The 24,215-nt window shown below is 36.5% G+C and overlaps 1 non-coding gene across 1 annotated transcript; it reads left to right on the forward strand.

Annotated features, from left to right (window-relative positions):
- The first annotated feature begins 22,716 nt into the window (after window positions 1-22,716).
- Window positions 22,717-22,823, forward strand: LOC145151751 (small nucleolar RNA R71). Its single transcript, XR_013732307.1, has one exon. It is a non-coding gene; the product is annotated as a small nucleolar RNA R71 (small nucleolar RNA).
- The last annotated feature ends 1,392 nt before the right edge of the window (window positions 22,824-24,215 follow it).

The raw sequence follows: 24,215 nt of genomic DNA on the forward strand, positions 1-24,215 counted from the left end.
AAAAATATTTCGAAAATAAAGAGGGATAACAAGAAAACTTATAAAAATTATTATGGATCTTCAAAGAATGTATATGTTTTACCTTTTCTATGATTTGTGGCTTCAAAAACACCATCTAAACTTGTAAATTTCGTGGCTTTTGGGGCTGATTAATGGAGAAAGAAAATGGGGTTTTTAAAGAGAAGAAAAGTGAGAAAAGAGAGATCATATCTCTCTGGATAGCTCATCTCTCTCGTCATCTCTTTGGTGTTATACTCCACCAAAATCGTACAATAAGCTCCAGAATTGTAACTTGATTTATGATAAATAGATTGGGTAAATCTCTCCCACAAATTATTCATCTAAGTTCGGATTTGTTAGGGAGAAGGAGAGAGACGTTTTTATAAAGAAAAGTAGAGAGATAAAGTGTGTGAGAGAGTGAAATTGATTCTGATTTTGGGGAAGGGCTCTCTTGGGGAGTGTATGGCCGAATTTTGGAGAGAGAAGAGGGAGATTCTCTTTTATTTATTCCTTAAAATCGTTTCCCTTTTATTTATTTTATTTTTTTATAAACCTTTTTCCAAATTTTATAAAAATATGCATTTTAAATAAATATTTGTTTATCACACTTGGATTTTTGGCTTAGAAAATAAGGTTAAATATTAATGATCCAAATTTTTTTTCCTTGATTATATTTTCCCAAATTTTAATTATTCTAAGATGTTTTTATAAGGTTCATAACCATTTTTATAAATTTTGATGTTAGATTTATAAAAATTTAGGTTTTTAGGCTTTTAGAGTTTTAAGGAGTTTGTTAATCTTTGGATATCAAAATAAATTGAATTCTTTGAGACTTCAAATTATGTTAGAGTTTTATAACTCTTTTCTAGTTAAAAATAATGTTTGTAATTAATTTTTGTCGGATTATTGACATTCTATGTAGCAGTTTTGTGATTCAAGTGAAATTGAAGAATCAAGTATACTAGCCCTAACTTTCAACTTTGACTTAAGTTCATACGAGACTCGGACCTAATTTTTACTACTAGTTCAAGTGCATGATGTGTGTTATGATTCATGAAAAGGTGTTCAAGTCAAGGAATGACCCGAATTTGAATAGTTGTTACAGTTAAAGTAACTATAGAAGTCACGTATAAATGTGAAATCTAAGTACAATATCCATTGTTTCTAATTGTTTCCAAGTTTCTAGTATGTTATAACTTAGCTTCTACTTACTAAGTCTAGTATGTGTCGTGCCTATACGTGTAACTAAGTTTATCCAAATCTAAAACTGTCTCGAATTTTTACGGTTGTCACACCTGGTCAAAATTGCTTTATAAATAGCACCCCCCCCAATTCTTCACTCACACCTCTAGAATAGTTCTCTGGAAATTCTCCACTCCTTAGTCTAAAATTCCCTAGATTTTTAGAAGTATTTAGTAGGGCTCTAAGTTATCGAAGATTCCAACAAATAGAAGCATTCGAGTCGGAGTTCTGTCGGCATACTTTCTTGACATTTGTCAGGAAACTCTATAAGTTAAGATGCACTTATTTTAATTCAAGTGTAACTTATATTTAAATTCATAATCGTTATTATGAACCTATAAATAAGATTTATCAGTGATTACACATCATAATACTGATTCATCTACTTACATGAGTGATGTCTAGGCTAGATCTAGTGAGGTGTTTAAAGTGAGATTTCCAAACAGCATACTATGTATACCAAATAGACCCTACCTCCGATATTATCTTGCCTGGTTGTTCCTTACTTGATAGATCTTGATGTAGACATTGAAACTATTGAAGAATTTATACTATCATTATTATAGTCACAAAAAATACAAAACTAACACTTAGTGATGTGTATACTTAGGTCATATCAAAGGAAGAGCTAATACGTTAGGCGAAACGATGCCCAAATCACAAGTCATCCACTTTTAACAAATGAGTGCATAGTTACTTTCATCGTACACATAGATATGAAGTATTTGACTGCTTAGATGTTATATGTGCCTATTATCTATATTAAGAATACTTGTGCTCAGTATGGCTTACTTAGTTAAATTATATTTTTGATAAAGTATTAAACTATTTATTTTATCACACCTAAATCATATTAGGTAGTGAAGGGTTATGGAAAGTAAAATATGATGTGAGCTTGTAACCATACTGTTGTACGAATAGGGATTAGTCATCCAGTAGGATATAGAGGACGACCATAGACTATTCTAGGCAAGTCTGGTGAAACATGGACAAACTTGCAACGTATATGTGTTTATAATCCATACACGGCCAGTTCGACCAGGTGATAAAAGAACTATACATGGGTAGGTCTACGACCTGTAGGTGTTAATGAATTATACATTCAATTGGGCATCCTACCCCTCCATGGTTGCCTTATTGACATATATTGCTACGGAATCCCCGAAGTAGTATTGTCTTCTCGTTACTTATAGTGATCCTTTAGGACATGTTCCTTAAGATCATCATTTTAGGATCGAAGAGTGAGAATAATGGGAATGGGTAATCGGGTTAAATTCTTTTGTGTATGTGTGTGTGTGTGTGTATATATATATATATATATATATATATATATATATATATATATATATATATATATAACAAAATAATAACAATATTGTGGGTTGAAAACCCTATGTACTCATCAGACTTCCCAACCTGACCCATTCAGTTTCTTTGTTTCTTTGTATCACAGGTAACGGTACAAAGGATTAGAGATTTTGATGTTTGAATATGCTAAGAGACTTAAGATGTTTTAGGTCATTAATTATATAAACTGATGTAAATTCTGTAAAGACTAGTTTATGCTTACGTTTCCGTATCAGTTATGACATCCAAAGTTTTTAAATATTAATGAACAACGTTTCTTCGGAAATGCTTTTGATATTGATATCATTTCACATTAATAATGTTTTGGGACAAATTATGCACTAATAAAAGAATACTCTGTTTTAAATAAGCATAAAGAAGAAATTTTTAATTGGTTGTAAAATTGGGGATGTTACAACATACAAGGGAAACAGTGTAAGAACCTAAGTGTTTGTTGATGTCATAAGAAAATATGTACTGAAACTTCTTTTCCTTGAGTGGACCACATGATAACATAGTTTGAATCAGCCTACAATATCTGTAACGTCCCATTTTCACAGGAAAATATTTTCATTTGAAGTAAGGTAAAATCATCATTTACATAAACTCCCAAGTTATGAAAATCCAATTGTTCCAAAATACAACTGTTTGAAAATCAAAGTAATATAAATACTGCAAAATCTCCTTTGCCACTGATGAGTGTGTACAATCACGCCTTTGCCTTCCCATGATCACCAATGGTACCTGAAAAACATTTAATCCAAAACTATAAGCCAAAGATTAGTGAGTTCCCCCAAAATACCACACATCACAATACACATACAATGAATGCATACATGAGCCTTCAGTTTGTCTGGCCCGCCTCACAAGGCCTACATCATGATTGGACTGTTCTCCAGAGCCTAAAGTCTGATTAGACCGCCTCGCAAGGCATACAGTACACCTAGACCACTCTCACTCAACATACAGTTGATCTGCACCTTGTTTACAGCACACCGCCGGCCCGTCTGGGTATCTTGGTCTACAACATAAAGTAGGACCGCCTGAATCCACCACCCAATATGTCGATATATGTAACAAACAACCAATCAATTAATCACATAAATAAATGCAACTATCTACACTAGTCTACCTGTCTAACAGCTCACTACCACATACCAGGCCTCATATAGTACACTACGCCACTACCGACATAACTCCAAGGAATACATAGCTATATGTAACCATAGGGGAGATAGACATTCGAACAAGTGATCTTACTCTAAAGCCACAACCAAACAAGGAACATGCAAGAAATACTAGATCAAGAGTTCTCAGGCTATCATACGTGACTACATACCGCCCCTAGGACACTCCACTAGACGGTCACCAACTTACTGGTACTCTAACCAGCATACCACTACTCCTATATTTGACATACAAGGATATATACTATAACACATAGTATAGTGAGGAAACTCACCTGAATCAAAGACCTAAGGGAACATGGCCACACGTTCACTTCCTACTGATGCATGCAAATATCTACACCTAATTTTACCTACTATCCTACTAGCTATTCGACCCAGGGCAGTGTACCCTTTCGCAAATAGTATAGCACAAAAGTCGGGTATCGATCTCAGGGAACGGTATTAATTATTTAACCTACGTACTATTAAATTAACCTAAAATTCTAGAAAAAGTAAAATGGTTTTTATCTAATTTTGCAAGTTTAGACAAACTTAAATTCTCAACAACTATCAAATATTAAAAACACTTTTCTTAGTTTGAATCCACTTTCCCTCAACGGTTAGTTATTAATTAGGGACAATTCCAGTTGGTTACCAAAGATTATGTTATTAGTAATTCAAGTCCAAATATACTAATGTTGAATTAATTCATGTAAATCTATGCATGGTCACACATAATTTAATACAAAATCAATTATTATATAGGATTCGAGCTATGTAAGATTGAGTTAACAAACACAATTATGGTCAAAATATGTGTTCTCCAGCACAGCCAAATTTCATACTTTAATTACTTATATAAGATTTGTTCGATCTTAGCTATAATAATCTAATGGTCACTAAATTACTAGGTAATCAAATTCATACAGATTAATGTTCACTAAACTACACAGAATATGAATTTAAGCAATCTAGTATAAAATTAAGCATGCTAGGTATAAACAATCAAACACAAGCCATTAACCAACTAGAAAAATCTATATTAACATAACCAAACCATGAGTTCCAGCTTCATCTAGCTAACAGAAGCGGCTAGATTTAGCTACTCATAGAAGCAATCAAACAAGTAGACTTCATAATTAAAGACATAGTAATGTACCAAACTAAAAATAAAGTATGATCTCCTTCTTCTTCCTTGGTTTCTGCCTTAATTTTCCTCTGAAAAATGTCTCTGGAAACTCTATTCTCTCCAGCTAACCTCTAAAATCTGTAAGTGTCAAGGTATTTATAGATTTCAAAATTTTTAACTCCACGTCGTGAATTTGGTCTCCACGTCGTGAATTTGGATGAATCCTTATCGGGCAAGGACTTCGACTTTCCGTGTACTCATCTTCTAGAATTGTCCACGCCACGTCGTGTAAGTGAAGTCCACGACATGGCTTCAGCTGTTTTCGTGGGTTTTCTTTTCTTTAAATCTCCAAGCGTCCAAAATCCATCACTTGTCGCTTTTTGTCCTTGTTCTTCAAAAATGCACCTTTTAGCTGCAAAATACAATTTTAATCTTATAAGTACCACTTATTTATGCAAATAACCAAAATATTAAACAAAATGTATTCAAATATTGTCTAAAAATATGTATAAATATGGCAATATCAAATACCCCACACTTATCTTTTGCTTGACCTCAAGCAAAACTAATTCATTTAAATGCAAACTTCCATCACTAGCATCACATAGAACAATCCATTTTGAACTCAGCTATTATACCAAGACCGCAATGCGCATATTTGTGTCTAAATCTCGTAATAACTTCCCAATCCTAAATACTCACAATCCATATTAACCTTCACCCCTTAGCTTATATGACACTCATTTCTGCAACCATCCGAATCAATCCTCAAAATTCTTTCTTAACCTCAAGGTATTTTTGGTTAAGCTACCAAAGCATACATAATCTAGAAATTACAACTTTTGATACCAATATAGAGCTGTTTGAATTCTTCACTTCTTTGATATAATTGATCTTTGATTTCTTTGAATTCACCATCTTTTTATTTATTTATTTTTGGTATCTTCAACTTTTGATTCTTTAGAATTTTGATCTTTTGATCTTCGTACTTGATAGCTCCAAAATTCTTCAACTTTTTGGTAATTTCTCGCTTTTTTTTTTCAATTCCTCACGTTTTTCGCTCAAATGCTACATAGTTAAGCAAGGGAGCTTAACTTCAACCTTTATTGGTTAGAGATATTAGTCTAAGTGCAATGACTACATAAGCTCTCCAGGATAGATTTCAGGTTTAGGCTGCAAAACATATTATGCCATAAAAACTACCAGATTACCTTTCATATCCCATGACTTTTCACTAAGACTTGGGAAGCCACACATATACTATAACATATGTTGGCTCAGTTAAACATTTGAGCTCTCATCGGATCATCCCACGCAACACTAGCAACTTAAGTTTAAACTAATACTAGATTCAATTTTTAGATTATATTTTAAATCTTTTTCTAAATTTTTCAAAATTTTCTAGCAATTTACTTTTTCGACCCCCTACCCCACACTTATTACATACAATGCCCTCATTGTATGCATAAAGTAATTTAAAAGCAGTAAAAGGTAGAAAAGGAACAGAATCCCCTGGGATAGTAGTGGCGAGATCGAATTCTGAAAAGGGCGGATGACTTGAACAGCTTGAACTTGGACTTCTTCAAATATGGAACTTGGATCTTTAGCGATATATGATATGTAATACCTGCCGACAAAAAAATCAATTCGAGAGTCGAGTCTTCAACAAATGTAGTGTAGAAAATCTTCAAAGCATAATACACCAATGTGGGAAAGCATACGCCACATTGAATGGTGTAGAGAAAACGAGTATTCTAACTTCTTCACTCCACGTCATGGTGTGTGAGTATACGACGTGGTATCGAGTAATAACCTGTTCTGAAATCATGGTTTATACTGAATTCATGACGTGGAGTTGATGTCCACGTCGTGTAAACTGGACACCACCATTTACGCAAGCTGTGAATCAAGTTAGATGAAACTTGATTAAATAACTTTTAGACTTCGTAACTCTTCACTCATTTTTCACTTGTTTCTCTAATGAATATAACCCCACACTTATCAAAGACAGTGGGTCTTGAATCATAACTCTAAATAACACGGATTCTCTCGAAAACTCCTATCTCTAACTCTTAACTTCCCGCTCACGAAAACTCATGAAATCTACAACAAAACAAGTTATATAGAAGAAAAGAAAATACCCATCCATCATTTGGTTACAAGTTTTAAACATAAAAACAAACAAGCAAACTTCAAAAACCAAATAAAAACTTAAAAATAAAAACTAATAATCATCGTCATCGCCTTGAGCTCAACTGGTTCCTGCTCCGTCTGCTTGTCTCGTCCATAACTCTTCCCATGTTGGAATATACGGGCAATGGGGTTGTATTGTGGGAGGTCGCTCCATATTCATATGTGTACATAAAGCGTCGAGCACTTGGGTGTTGTAGTTGACACCTCCACGAAGATTATCCAAATATAAACCAACCCGACTTTAAAATGGATTGGTCGGTATCCCACCCTCAAATTGTTGAGGTCATTGTTGCGGTTGTCCTCTCTCTCCACGAGCTCTAACATTGCGCCTCCCTTGTTGCCTAGGTTGTTCCCCTTGTTCATCCACTGGTTTCTCAACGTCTTCCGAAGGTATAATAAGTCCTCTTCCCATATTCACCACGACCCGCATTACACAGAAAACTTGGATAGTTAATTCATTGTCTGGAAAGCGCGTGTGGTTCCTAATAAAATTAGGACTCAAGATACCATAGGACCGGGCAAGTCGGGTGACTAAGTGCCCACCCGTAATGGGACTACCATGTCTAGAATTAATTCATTCTGAATAGGCACCTTATCCTCGTGATTCTTATGATTGATTGAGAAAGTGATTAGGCGATGCAAAAAACGGTAAATGGGATTCCGGATTTGTCCTTCGCTTGCATCACGAGAATTATACCCATGATTAGAAATCGTTCTCCAAAACTCGACATCAATAACCCCCGAGGTGAAATCTCGAACACACCCTTGTAAAAATAGCACAAAATATGGTGATTGTGTTTCATCCTCGGTGTAAAGTCCCATGCGCCATGCAAACTCCCTAAGGCAACATTCACGGTACACTCCCACTAAACGAAAAGCAAGTGCCCGATTGTAGTTGGGATCGTTGGTCTTATCCTCAAAATTTACGGTAGAGAATAACTCAATCGATAACTCCCGATAAACAGGTTCTTGAATAGCAAAAAGATTCCTCCAACCGTTGTATGTGAACGAAAATCAATCTCCCACAAATAATTTCGACCAAAAACCTTTCCAACTCCACCACCATCCCTACCTCGAGTAACCATGCCCAATCCACAATAGGATCAATTACGAACTCGTGGTTGTACAACCACCCCAACCGATTCTTATAAATATTTAGCATAGAACGAGAGAGGTTTTGAGGAAAACTGTAGAGCGGGCGGATGACTTGAACAGCTTGAACTTGGACTTCTTCAAATATGGAACTTGGATCTTTAACGATATATGATATGTAATACGTTCCGGCAAAAATATGAATTCGAGAGTTGAGTCTTCAACAAATGTAGTGTAGAAAATCTTCAAATCATAATAGACCAATGTCGGAAAGCATACGCCACATTCCATGGTGTAGAGAAAAAGAGTATTCTAACTTCTGCACTCCACGTCATGGTGTGTGAGTACACGACGTGGTATCAAGTAATAACCTTTTCTGAAATCGTGGTTTATACTGAATTCACGACGTGGAGTTGATGTCCACCATTTACACAAGCTGTGAATCAAGTTAGATGCAACTTGATTAAATAACTTTTAGACTTCGTAACTCTTCACTCATTGTTCACTTGTTTCTCTAATGAATATAACCTCACACTTATCAAAGACAGTGGGTCTCGAATCATAACTCTAAATAACACGGCTTCTCTCGAAAACCCGTATCTCTAACTCTTAACTTTCCGCTCACAAAAACTCATGAAATCTGCAACAAAACAAGTTATAGAGAAGAAAAGAAAATACCCATCCATCATTTGGTTACAAGTTTTAAACATAAAAACAAACAAGCAAACTTCAAAAACCAAATAAAAACTTAATAATAAAAACTAATAATCATCATCATCGCCTTGAGCTCCACTAGTTCCTGCTCCGTCTGCTTGTCTCGTCCATAACTCTTCCCACGTTGGAATATACGGGCAATGAGGTGGTATTGTGGGAGGTCGCTCCATATTCATATGTGTACATAAAGCGTCGACCACTTGGGTGTTGTAGTTGACACCTCCACGAAGATTATCCAAATATAAACCAACCCAACTTTAAAATGGATTGGTCGGTATCCCACCCTTAAATTGTTGAGGTCGTTGTTGCGGTTGGCCTCTCTCTCCACGAGCTCTGACATTGCACCTCCCTCGTTGCCTAGGTTGTTCCCCTTGTTCATCCACTGGTTGCTCAACGACTTCCGAAGGTATAATAAATCCTCTTCCCTTATTCACCACGACCCGTATTACACTCAAAACTTGGATAGTTAATTCATTATACGAAAAGCGCGTGAGGTTCCTAATAAAATTAGGACTCAAGATACCATAGGATCGGGCAAGTTGGGACTACCGGGTCTAGAATTAGCCGCCTTCCTCCCCATGAACCGTGCAAGCATATAAGGGATGTCACAAAAAATGTCGGGTGTAATTATGCTTCACAAATGAAACAAATTCTAAATAGGCACCTTATCCCCGTGATTCTTATGATTGATTGAGAAAGTGATTAGGCGATGCAAAAAACGGTAAATGGGATTACGGATTTCTCCTTTGCTTGCATCACGAGAATTATACCCATGATTAGAAATCGTTCTCCAAAACTCGACATCAATAACCCCCGAGGTGAAATCTCGAACACACCCTTGTAAAAATAGCACAAAATATGGTGATTGTGTTTCATCCTCGGTGTAAATTCCCATGCACCATGAAAACTCCCTAAGGCTACATTCACGGTACACTCCCACTAAACGAAAAGCAAGTGCCCGATTGTAGTTGGGATCGGTGGACTTATCCTCAAAATTTACGGTAGATAAAAACTCGACTGATAACTCCCGATAAACGGGTTCTTGAATAGCAAAGAGATTCCTCCAACCGTTGCATGTGAACGAAAATCCATCTCCCACAAATAAATTCGACCAAAAACCTTTCCAACTCCACCACCATCCCTACCTCGTGTAACCATGCCCAATCCATAATAGGAGCATTGCGAACTCGCGGTTGTACAACCACCCCAACCGATTCTTATAACTATTTAGCATAGAACGAGAGAGGTTTTGAGGAAACCGGTAGAGCGGGTGGATACTTGACAAATCCATAGGGTCTTGTGCTTGAGGAATTGCCCTTTGAGGACCTATTTTGTTTCCTGAAATAACCAATAACAGACAAAACAAACCAAACCACAAAGAGATTACATAACAAAGCAAAACATCAGTCTGTTACCCAGAATCCACGTCGTGGTTTTCAAGTCCACGTCGTGGGCTCGATTCGAGTCGTGAATTCTGGTCGGTCCAAGGAAGGTCAAAACTAACCAAATTTTGCCCTTGGGATTTGTTAATTCTTTCAATCTAAGGCTTTGTGTAACACATGAAGTGGAAAATTATCAATCAAACGACTCAATTTTGGGTATTTCATCTATAAGAAAAACCCTAACCACTAAATGCATAAAATGAAGGGAAAGTAAAAAGATTATTGAATGTAACACTTACCAAATGCAGATAGGAAACAAATAAAGTAGAAATCGTGGAAGTAGAATGCAAAAAATCGAGTGTGGGATTTGCTCGTTCTTCGTCTGTGCGTGAGTTAACAAATGGGGATGGTCAAAAGTGAATTATCCTATACTGGTCCCCCCCAGTGACTTTTTAAAGTCCACGTCGTGGGTTCATGGCCACTTTGTGGGCTTGTGTAACGACCCAATTTTCAAAAGAAAATTTTCATTTTTCATTAGTCAAAACACTTTCCATTAACCATAAAATCTCAAATACAATTGTTTTCAAATCCATAACAATAACATTATTATTTCAAATCATCAAAGTGTCCCATAAATACGCCTGAGAGAGAGTGCATGTCGCGCCTTCAGACCTTGCCCTTGCCCTTAGGCTCAGATGTACCTGAAACAAATCCACAAACTGTAAGCTAATGCTTAGTGAGTTCCCCAGAGCATACCCCACCCACAATCCACATAAACACATATCATATTAGCTATAAAATCTACGTATACCATATAAGCCATGCATACAATCATATAAGGATGTCGTGGGCTCCTCCCAAGGTCTTACTCCAGGATGCCATGTGCTCCCCCACATGGTATTACACCTAAGTGCCATGGGCTCCTCCCATGGTCTTTAGCTGGAAATCCATGGGCTCCCCCACATGGTCTTACATCCAAGTGTCATGGGCTCCTCCCATGGTCTTTAATTGAAAAGCCATGGGCTCCCCCACATGGTCTTACATCCAAGTGCCATGAGCTTCCCCCATGATCTTCCCTACAAGTATCACATATATAGCCAGCATAACACCAAGCATAACTAACTATCATACCACATATCTCTACCATAACGAGTATACCACATGTCACAAAATGGGCCGGCCTTGGTGCCTTAGACCCATTGGTATGGTGAGGAGACTCACATCTCGAATGCTAAACTGACAAGATAAGATCAGATAAATCCCACACACTGCTCCAACTCAACTGCCTATAATCATCATGTGATTAACTTGTCACAATCCCGAAATACCATAAATTCCCTCAAAGTCAACCCTGGTCAACCCTAGTCAAAGTCAAAGTCAACAGTCAATGGTGACCTCAACTCATCGAGTGCATCCATCAACTCGTCGAGTTCCTTTCGAGTCCATTCCCCTGAATCCCGAGTCAACTTGCCAAGTCACCTAAGTGACTCGTCGAGTTCATCAAATGTCCAAAAGATCACAAGTTCACGCAGGCCAAAACTCTAATCCTTCACTGCACTCATTCAGAATCTCGAGAACGGGTAAACCCTACCCGGCTCGTCGAGTCGACTAAGGGACTTGACGAGTTCCTTCAGCCCTTTTTGTGTTCAGTCCTTTCCAGTGGGATCCAAGGTCCCAAACTTCATATCCAACTTCTCCTAGTGTAGTTACCACGTAAAGTTGAAACCTTTACGTGCATGCAAGGCCTCACAAGGCTAAAACACCAAAACTAAGGTTCCTACAAGGTTTTAGTGCTTGGAAAGGGCCTAAGTTGGGATAAAGTGAGCAACTTTATGCCATGGAGGACCTAAAGATGTCCACATCTGGAACCTTATCCTTGTGACAAGTCCAAATCCGAGTATGACACCCTTTTTGGCACCAAAAGTGACGATTTGCTTCCAAGAAAGAGATCTAAGCAACTAAAGGTCAAGTTAGTGACTTTATACCTCAATATGGTCGCCAATACAGAGTAGATGTCAGATCTACTGCCTCCCTCTTTGCTCCTTCTTCTTTAAGCTCCAAAATCTTCACAATCACACTAAAAATCACTCTAAAAAACTCTCTTTCTCTCTCAAGAAGGTGCAAGGCTCAAAATAGGGTTTCTCTGGTTGTAGGAACGATGGAATAGGCTGCAAATGAGCCATAAGTTCTTTAAATAGGGTACAAACCCCTGAAAACTAGGGTGTCTCTTTACAGTGCCTACTCGTCGTGTCGTGCCTTCCTACTCATCGAGTAGATCTGATGTACCGCGTCCTCATAATAACTTCTACTCGACGAGTTGGAGCTCCCTAACTCGCCGAGTCCAAGCACAAAACCCTAAAACTTAGATAATTTAAATAATACCTAGAACATGTGTTACAACTTGTCTGCTAGGCTTAGAATAATCGGGCTATGTGAACTTACCACGAGGTGGCTGTTGGGACACGACTTGGTGTCGATAAAAATCCAATATTTTTTAGCCATTTAACTATGTTCCTAAATTTTTTTTCAAACAATATTTATGAATCCCCACACTAGATTTCTTCCTTTTCTAACGTTAAGATGATTTAGATGATCATTATCCTAAAAATAAACTAGAAATGCAAAAACTAAACTAAATGAACAAACGAAAAGGAATCGCAAACCAGACTCGGGTTGCCTCTCAAGAAGCGCTTCTTTTTGTTGGAGTCATGAGCCGGACTCCGTGCCGTTTCACGTTAAATTTGTCGGAGTGTCCATCACCACTTGTATCTTTTGCTCCTTCTGTTGGGTTTTAGTATACTACAACATCCTATGGTGCACATACAACCCTAAATACCTTGGATCTATGTTTTCACTAATTATACATGCAAATGGTTTCCAAGGTATTAATCTTACAACTAGCATGCATTTAACATAAGCCATATAAGATACTAGTTAGCATAACATACCTTTTGATGTAACTTGAAGTCTTGGTGTATTTGGCCTCAAAGAGCTTAGCCCCAATAGTGTGGAAGCTTCAAGTGGAATCATAACACATCATGGACAAGGATGAACTTGAGAGAGAATTCCATGCACACAAAAACCACCATGAACTCCAAGAAGATACAAGTTGCGATTTTGGGCAATGAAGTATTCATTTATATGTGGGATTTCTAGGGTCATGGATATAACCCAAATCCATACCCATGGATTTTATGATCCATGGTTCATGTGGCCCAACTCTTTATGTATCCATACATAAACTTGGTCCAACATGGATCATAAGCCCAACACATATATATATATATATATATATATATATATATATATATATATATATAACTAATTATCATAATTAGTCCCCATAGATTTAATTAGTCTCTTTTGACCACTAAATTAATTCCAAATTAATTCTTGATCAATACTAATTAATACATACGATTTCATATTAATATATTATAACTTATAATATATTAATAAACCATAAATAACCTTCTCTCAAAAATCCATCCTAACAAATTGTCCTGATGATATGCAACCCAAATGGACCATGCTACTCTCGGGTCGAATACATACCAATAATAGTTATGGGCTTAGACACCTAATCCAACAGTCTCCCACTTGGATAAGTCTAAAACTATTATTCAAGTATGACTCCAAGATCCCGACTAGCAATCGTATCTCTTAAAAGCTGCTGTCGAACTCTGAACAAATCAATGACATGTCCATTAGATAAGGGATCATATATTCCTCCATTCTAGATATCATATGGACTGAGACATGGATTATAATCATTCTCTCTGTCCATTTGTTGTTTCCCAATTTCCGATTTATGATGACTGACTAATTGAACAAATCAAATCAGTCTAGGCCCGGCCGAGCACTTACGTTTGTCATCACTAAATCATCGAGGGGCCCACAGATATCGCTTTTATCCCTCCAAGGGTAAAAGGAATGGATAAACTTCGACTCATATGCTTGTTCTACTACTTGTTGAATCATACACAAAGGCACGTTTTATAACATCGAGTTACCAAATACGTTTACGTGCAATCAATGTATAACCAACTCATAGGCAACAAGTCATATCTTTAGGTTTTAAGAATATAAGATATTATCGTCTCATGATCACTCGTGATAAAATCCATGAAGTGATTCAAATGAGCGTGGATTGAATCCAATACTCGAATCCCTATTCCAGGAGTACTCATGAATGTTGTAGTAACTCTTACTATGTCCACTACCTTGGACATCTACAAACCCGATTCATGACAGTCTTGCCTTAATACCTACTTCCAACGTATTATCGACTGTGGATGGTTTGAATAACTTAGTCATTCGGGAAGAATAACCTAGCTATTCTGGAAGTCAAAACATGCAAAGTGAAACACAAGAATAATACTAATCACGCTATGGTCCCAAGCACCTGTGAGAGTAAATAAAACACCTTTTATTTAAACACCATATTGATTACTCATTATTCATTGTATAATGTTTCAAATAATCAACTTTATACTTGAATCAAAACAATAGTCATGCCATGCTCCAAGCATGCACACTATGTTTGTCTATGGTCCTTACTTTGTGAAACAAACCAATTGAACCTGATTCCAATGATGCTCATTTCACAATCCCAAATTCTTATCGTAAATGTAAGAACTCCAAATTCCTACCATTTACTAAAATTTGTTAGATTCTAAACTTACATGCATCGATCTTCTTGTAATGATTATGCACAAAGTCACAAAGACTTGCCAACAGTCATTACAGAGTATTCCAATGGAGAGAATTCCATGGAAACGAAGTCTCAAATTCAAAGTACATTGCTTTGAACAACCTTCTTGCATTAAGTTTCCTAATCTTACACAGATTTAATGAACAACTTCTACCTTTGGAATATTTTCATATTCTCATTTTGACTATCACTTCTAAACAAGAGTTGCCTCTTTTCAGAAAATGTCAATATGGTCCTCTCCAAAAATTAACACTATACTTCCAACTGTCCCTGAGCAAGAAATCTTTGGTAAACCTCAGATTGTCCTCGACAACTGCTTAATCATTTTAGTCATATCCAATTCTAGACTTTTCCCCTCTTAATGCCCTGAGCATTTAGAAAATTTAGAACGGATGAATATTATAACATATGCAATCAATCCTATATCCGAAGCATATGGGACACGATTCATGATGTCTCACATAAAGACATGATACTAGACCAGTCTTTTGCTACAATATTTTTTTATTTGTCATGTTTTTCAAAATTTGACTATGAAGAGGGATGCCGTAATCATAATCGAATTTTAAAAACGCAATATATAGAATTTCCTTAAGTCGAACCATTCCAACATAAAATTCATATATATATTTGACTAAATATGATTAAAATCTCAATCTAAGTTTTTAGAATTGAAATGAAGTATAATTTCCTCTCCCTTAATTATAGCAAAACAACCTTTTAACCCCTGCAACTTCACGAATTGAAACTTTTGTTTTCTATAATTAACATTGCTAACTTGCAATACTGAACATAATAATCATGCTCCCACTAACATGATAATTATCAGCACAACACTTATGCTCCCACTAGCTTTGACATGTAATCAGAAATCAGCTGGACTTCTAGAAATCAATACTTTATTGACTTTCTTAACAAAGTTCAGTTTTCTGATACGAGATGTTTTGATAAGAATTTATCAAATTCATACACCTTTCCTTAGATAGCTCATATGTGTGTCTAAACAATTTTAGAACTATGAAAAGGGATGCCGTAATCATAGTCTCAATTGTTTAGACCTTTTCCACTTCTCACAAGTCCATGTTAGTGTGCTGGTTAACCACACACGCTCCACTAACGACTTTGAGAATGCAAATAACACAATTGCTATCTACTTAAAATCTACTTAGTGAAAGCGTTTCCTCACCATCATTTTCATGAATCGGAGAGAAACCTTATGACACTTAGATTTTATGGTGAATGAGTTCCTATCCATATGAATTTGTCAAAACCATAATCACAAGACAAGGTTAGTGACAAATCCAAACTCATATGGATTGAACTTGTGCAATATTAACTTCGTGCCAACTGGCAGCACAAGGGCCTGCCATTGCTTCCAAGTTGTTATGCAACCAATTGAGAACTCTCAGAACTCCTATGCAAAGCCAACTTTAATTGGAATAGGCATAGAAATGTCAACACGATAGGTTATAAACCTCAAGTCGTGTGCTAGTGAAGAAATTCAGGTTTTTATTCTTGATTAGTTCTTGGAACTTTCAAGAGCTTTAAGACTCCCACTGTCCTCTTGACATATAAGACTCTCTTGTCAAGAACCATCTCTTATCAAGGGTCAGTGCGGATTCTTATCAAGACTAACACTTCACATAATCGGCCTTAGTTGGTCTCTGTTTAACCCAAAACATCACAACTTACCAATTTCAAATGTACAAGAGTAGAGACACATTTTACTCTTACACTTGACAAATGTTACAAACCTTCCTTAAGATATGTCACTCGAGTTACAATCTTGGAGTATGACTCTAAGACTTGTTATGGAACGAAGTATGATTCATCTTTTTGATTGTAACTATTTCAACAATCCACAATTTCTCTTCTTAGCCAAACAAATGCACTAAGATGTCCTTAGAGAATCAATTGTGATATGGTTTCATAATCACTAAGATAATCATAAAACAAGATACTCAAGTACTCTCCCATCTTTTCAGATTGGAGAAACTTTTATCTTCCTGCCTTATTTGATTCTTCTTATTCGTTCTGCCTAACATTGATACTTTTCCAATGTTTCAGAATTATACTTAAACTTGTAAGTATAACCATATTTACTAAGCTTTAGTAAATCATGACGAATAGTCTCATCATTCTTTGTGATGGACCTGACCAGTGCACACTCAAGTGTACCCGATCCCCTAATCCTTTCACTTGACTCACATATACATGTGAACAATGAATTAGTCTTAATTTCCCAAAGATGAAAATTCTCATCCATCATACAATACAAGTCGCATGATTCCAAGTTTCTATCCAACTGAAACTTGGGTGATGAGAATCTTTCCTTATTTGGTAAATTATGACACTTCCACAAACGAAAGAATCAAATCCATTTTTCCAATATTGCTATCAATGGAACCATATAAACAATAATTTTTCACAGATGCCATTGTAAGGATATTTAAAATAAATAAAATTAATTTTTTTTCTTTTCTTTTAAAACTTTACGGAAAACTTATCCTTACAATCCATATGAAAACCTTGTTGTTATCTATTCTTAAGCAATATATCATAACTCTCAAGCAACAACTCAAAATTTTGATCACCGAACCATGCGATCGAAATCCATCTTCGCGATCAGAATCAACATATACTTCCTTTAAGCTTCCTCTCTTTTCTTTGATTCTTTTCAACATCAACATGTGACCTAGTCTCATCATGTAATAAGAATCTCCAAATAGGAACTTAATAGAGTTAGACAATGGACTTTTCCTGAAGTAGAGTCAAACTTATTGACTTTACCATCCTAATGACCTTTCAGGTAAATTTGGCAGCTTCGCAACCAATGCCGCTTCCTTTGGCAATAGAAGGTTTGGGAAGTCGATCTTCTAATCAAATTTGCTTTTACCAGTGCTCAAAATCATTGCTGACTCAGCAACACCAAGCAAATAGGAAAGATCATTAAGGGTCAAGTCATGGTCTGTCACATAGTAGTCCCAAAGGAACTCACTATGTGACTTAGAAAGTGATTGCATATCCAACTTTCTCAATACTTTGACACCCAACTCTCCCGACTTGTCAATACGTGACTTCATCTCCAAGATGTGATCACACATAGACCTTGCTTGCCAATAGGGCTTGAGTGACCTTGAACTTGTGGGTTAGGGAGAATAATTGGAGGGGGTGAAGGATGATTTGGGCAGATCATAGTTGTTTGAACCAGACATCTCAAATGGGAGATATTCAAGTTAGTTGATTTAAGTCATTAATATAACACCCAATATGAAATATTAAGGCTAGGACCTAACACAATATTTTATAACTTGGAAGAGGGATGCCGTAATCCAAGCTATAAAATATTTGAAGGTAGGCGAATGATGATTCACCAATTTCCACCATGGAAAAACGAAATATTTTATTAGGTTTTAATTGGATTTGAAACTCCTAGATCTTTTGAGATTCATTGAACTGTTCAATGGCATGTTTCAATCTCGAGTGTGCCCTCTCAAATTTTGTGACTGGGATGCCGAGGATCACAAAACAAGGTGTGAATAACCATGCAAATTCACTTGGTACCCTTAATATTATCACCTAATCAATGTGCCGGTTAACCACACACGCTCCACCGATCTATGATAATCATTAAGTCACCCTTTGCCATCCTTACTAGTCCAAGTTAGTGTGTCGGTTAACCACACACGCTCCACTAACGACTTGGTAAGGTACGAAGTGTAAATCTCAAGGGTTAGCACCAAATTCACATTTTCCTAAGTAACTAAGATTGGGAATTTATAAGTGTTTAGTTACTTAGTATATATCATTAATACTTTTAATGAAGGGAGAATTATAGTCCTGTCAAACCCGTTCGGCTAACGACCCTCCACCAGTCAAGGAAGCGGTGGGTGAGAGTGGACACCCATTAAACTGCCATTTTATAGGCAGTAACCTTATACCCCCCTTATAGACCGGCTTCGTGAATGAGGCCTACTAACGGTAAGATTGACTTTTACTCTTATACATATATATAAATATTAAACCTATAATAGTATAATAGTATAAGGGTTGAATTTTAAACTATTAAAATTCTAAGGGTTTAACTTGGAACTAAAGTATTCATGGGGGGAAACTTTACAAATTCCAAAACTTGAGGGCAAGTTTTGAAAATATTCAAAACCATTTAATTCCATAACTTATGTGTTTAAAGTAGTTTTAATTAAAACTCTTCAAGTTCCATAACTTGAGGACAAGTTATGGAAGACTTTAAACTATTAACGAATGTAACTCTTCTTCTTTTGTAACTTATGGAACTAATTAAGGTTACACATTTTTATTATTTAATGAAGTGACTCTTGAACCTCCATAACTTGAGGACAAGTTATGGAGTCATAAAACCATTTCATGAGGACAAGACTCTTCATTTTGTAACCTTTGCCAACTTTATGAGTTTTAAGAAACTTAAATGTGACCTTTCATGTAACTTGAGGACAAGTTACACAAACACATTTTAGAATCAACTCTTAGATTAAAATGGATTAAAGACACATAATCAATTAATTTTTCCTATTAATCTAAGCAACTCATATGAACAAAGATAATTCACATCAAACTTTTTCATGTAACTAGCATAACTTTTAAACTAACACAAAACATGAATCTATTGACAATTATCTTTGAAATTGGATTAGCATGAACATTAACACATCAAAAACAAGTTTATAAGGTCAAAAACAGCTTAGGGTAATGTTCTTAGTCCAATTCCAGCCAAAACAGTCGAATATATGCTGTCTGGGGTTCCAACTCGTCGAGTGCATGAACCAACTAGACGAGTTGGATGCATTTAGCCTTGGACTCGTCGAGTACCTCCATGGACTCGGCGAGTCTGCTGTTCAGACAGCAACAAAATTCGATTTTTCAGCCATTTTTGCAAGTATAACAAGAAAACAAGCCTAGACTCTGATACCACTGTTGGGTTTTAGTATACTACAACATCCTATGGTTCACATACAACCCTAAATACCTTGGATCTATGTTTTCACTAATTATACATGCAAATGGTTTCCAAGGTATTAATCTTACAACTAGCATGCAGTTAACATAAACCATATAAGATACTAGTTAGCATAACATACCTTTTGATGTAACTTGAAGTCTTGGTGTATTTGGCCTCAAAGAGCTTAGCCCCAATAGTGTGGAAGCCTCAAGTGGAATCATAACACATCATGGACAAGGATGAACTTGAGAGAGAATTCCATGCACACAAAAACCACCATGAACTCCAAGAAGATACAAGTTGCGATTTTGGGCAATGAAGTATTCATTTATATGTGGGATTTCTAGGGTCATGGATATAACCCAAATCCATACCCATGGATTTTATGATCCATGGTTCATATGGCCCAACTCTTTATGTATCCATACATAAACTTGGTCCAACATGGATCATAAGCCCAACACATATAAATATAACTAATTATCATAATTAGTCCCCATAGATTTAATTAGTATCTTTTGACCACTAAATTAATTCCAAATTAATTCTTGATCAATACTAATTAAAACATACGATTTCATATTAATATATTATAACTTATAATATATTAATAAACCATAAATAACCTTCTCTCAAAAATCCATCCTAACAAATTGTCCTGATGATATGCAACCCAAATGGACCATGCTACTCTCGGGTCGAATACATACCAATAATAGTTATGGGCTTAGACACCTAATCCAACACCTTCCACCTTTTTTTGTAAGCTTGAACTCGTCTAATATAGGCCTTCTTAGAATTTTCTTTTTTACCTCTTGCATCATTCTCTTCAAGCTTTCTTTTAACTCCCTTATTTACCACAAGTCTATTTTCCACTTTTTCTTCATTTTCGAACTCTACGGGAATATCCTTCTTATCCATGGTTGAATACCTTAAATTAGAAGTAACTTCTTCCTCATCATTAGATACCAATTCTTCTCTTTCCCCACTCACCCAAGAAGTTGGAGTTTTATTAGCAATCACTTCAAACACAAGTGGAATGGATGCTCTTGGTTTAGTGCGCTTGACTTGTCAAATCTCCTCTTCCATTAATTTTTCTAATTCTTCAAGTTCATTCTCTTCATCTATATTGAAAACTTCACCTTGAACATCATTACCTTGAAAACCATCTTTCACTCCAAAGGTAACTTCATCATCTCCAACTCTCAAAGTAAGTTTTGACTCGCGAATGTCTACCAAGGCCCTAGCAGTATTCAGTAAAGGGCGACCAAGAATTATGGGCACATTTGCATCTTCCTTCATGTCTAAAACGACAAAATCAATTGGAAACACAAATTTCCCAATTTTTACCAAAATATCTTCTACAATGCCCCTTGGATGCGTCACTGAACGATTGGCCATGTGAATTGTCATTCTTGTAGCCTTCACATCCGGAAGATTTAGCTTTTGATAGAATGAAAAAGACATTAGATTTATGCTAGCTCTAGAATTAGCTAAAGCATAAGTCTTCAAATTATTCCCAAAACTCACATGGAAGAGTGAGGCGTCCAGGATCTCCCATCTTCTTTGGTAGCTCTCCCATAATCACTTTAGAACTCTCCTCATTAAGAATTACCTTGGAATTCTTCTCTAGCTGCTGGCGAGTATCGATTAAGTCTTGTAAAAAATTGGCTTATTTAGGAACCTTAGACAACGCTTCAGTAAAAGGGGTATTTATTGAAATACCCTTCACTTGCTTCATAAACTCCAAGTGTTCCTGCTCCAGTGGTTGAATATGAGCTCGATACAGAAATGGTAAAGGAGGACGATGAGCTTGAACATTATCAAAAAATTTCTGATCAGATCCTACCCACGTCATGGGATTTGAATCCCCACGTCGTGAGTTCGGTGTTTCAGCAGCGTTTTTTTCTTCGAGTCGTGACTTCTTCGAGCTTTGTCCGAATTGATGTGGTTCGACTTCAAGTGCTTCAAGGAACTCAGAGATGGTATCCTCTTCAGTTTCTATTACCATTACATGCGATTGAGGCTTTTTCTCGGGAATTTTTGGAGATAATTTTTCATTTACCAAAGTGGTTAGTTGTCCAAGTTGGCTTTCGATATTTTGAGTCGATGCTTGGTGATTCCTTAGCAAAGCTTGCTGGTCTCTCATGAGATTTTGATGTTCCCTTATCATTGCATCGGTGTCATCGTGTCTTTTCTCGGAAGCCTCCATAAATCTATGTAACATAGACTCAAGATCAACTTTCATTTCAGGAGGTGGTTGTTCTTTTTGGTATAAGCCTCGGTCAGTCTGCCTATATTTTTCTTCTTTCTACTTCTTATATTCATCATATGGTAACCACTCCTTCATTGGTTTCCTCCAATTTTCGTCATACTTATCTCCACTTGAATAATAAACTTGCACCTTTTTATTTCCATTATCATCCAAGTAGCAGTCTGTGGTCAAGTGTGGACCATTGCACCTTTCACATCCAACTCTAATCGCATGAATTGACTGGTCCATCTTTGTCGTTCTCCGGTCCATAGTATTTAGCATGGCTAGTACAGCAGCCATGTCTTCAGAATTTCCTCCCCCAATTCCTTTAACTCCATCATGACTTGGATTGTGGTACTCACGATAATGCTTTGAGAACTCTTCAATTAACTCCTTAATTTCAGTCGGATTTTTCTTCTTGAGCGGTCCTTCAGAATCAAGGAGTTGCCTCGTCATGACATTGAACCCGTCATAAAAGATAGACACTTCTTGTTGTATGTTAAGGTCATTTTGAGGGCAGTTTCTTAGTAACCCTTTATAGCGCTCCCATGTCTTATAAAGCGACTCACCAGTTTTTTTGTCAAAGTTGGCTATTGCCTTCTTGAGTTTAAATATCTTTGATGGTGGGCAGAATTGTTCTATGAATTGCTCACGCATCTGTGCCCAAATAGTAATTAAACCGGGTGGAAGTGCTTTCAACCAATCTTTTGTTGCTCCCTTAAAAGTAACCGGAAGCATCCTTAACAACGCTGTCTCTCTAGGGACATTCGGGACATTGAAATAGTCTGCAATGTCATTGACCTCATCTAGGTGCTTATAAGCATCCTCATGATCCTTCCCAGAAAATGGTACGCCTTTAAGTGCAGTAAGAATGTGTCCTTTCAACTCGAATGTTGCAGCGGTGGGAATTGCGGGTTGTACTAAACCAGGACCAGCATCATCTCTAATTCGCTTCTTGTATGCTCCCATAGAAATAGTAGCAATGTTTGCCATCTCGTTCTTAGGCTCGTCCTTGAAATTGCTTTCTTCAAACTCGGGTTCAGTCTCGTATACAATATCTTTTGGATTAGGATTTGGTTCAAAGCTTCCAAACTTGCTCTCGTCCTTCTTTTGATTGCTCGACTCTCCTACGTTCTTCCCTTCTTTCCAAAAACTGATTTAAGGTCTTTGAAAGGCGACTTCTTTGGTGGTTGGTTTTCTTCTACGTTTTTATCCGGATTTTTGTGAAGGGCCGAATCTAGATCTTCAAACGGTGGTACCAAAGGTGTGTTGGAACCTCTGGTCATGAACTACTGCAATAAAACAGAAATAAAAATGCAAATCTGAACAAAATGTCACCACGATGTGGTAAAGAGCACCACCTCGTGTTGTCGTAGAAAAGCTGAACATAAATGAAAAACGAAAAAAAACATAAAACGACTAAGCTCACGTCGTGAGCTTAAGGCTCACGTCGTGAGTTTAGTACTGAAACAAAAACTAATGCAGAAACTTAACTATTTACAGGTTTTACCCCACAAAAAGAATCGATTAACCTAAAGCAAATAAATCAACAATCAAATAAGCCATTCCCCGACAACAGCGCCAAAAAATTGATGCGTGCAAATAGCTACACCTAATTTTACCTACTATTCTACTAGCTATTCGACCCAGGGCAGTATACCCTTTCGCAAATAGGATAGCACAAAAGTCGGGTATCGATCTCAGGGAACGGTATTAATTATTTAACCTAAGTACTATTAAATTAACCTACAATTCTAGCAAAAGTAAAATTGTTTTTATCTAGTTTTGCAAGTTTAGACAAACTTAAATTCTCAACAACTATCAAATATTAAAAACACTTCTGTTAGTTTGAATCCACTTTCCCTCAACGGTTAGTTATTAATTAGGGACAATTCTAGTTGGTTACCAAATATTATGTTATTAGTAATTCAAGTCCAAATAAACTAATGTTGAATTAATTCATGTAGAGTTATGCTTGGTCACACATAATTTAACACATAA

This window comes from Lactuca virosa, chromosome 1 (genome assembly GCF_052849685.1).
Source record: "Lactuca virosa cultivar CGN04683 chromosome 1, Lactuca_virosa_CGN04683_v6, whole genome shotgun sequence".
NCBI lineage: Eukaryota > Viridiplantae > Streptophyta > Magnoliopsida > Asterales > Asteraceae > Lactuca > Lactuca virosa.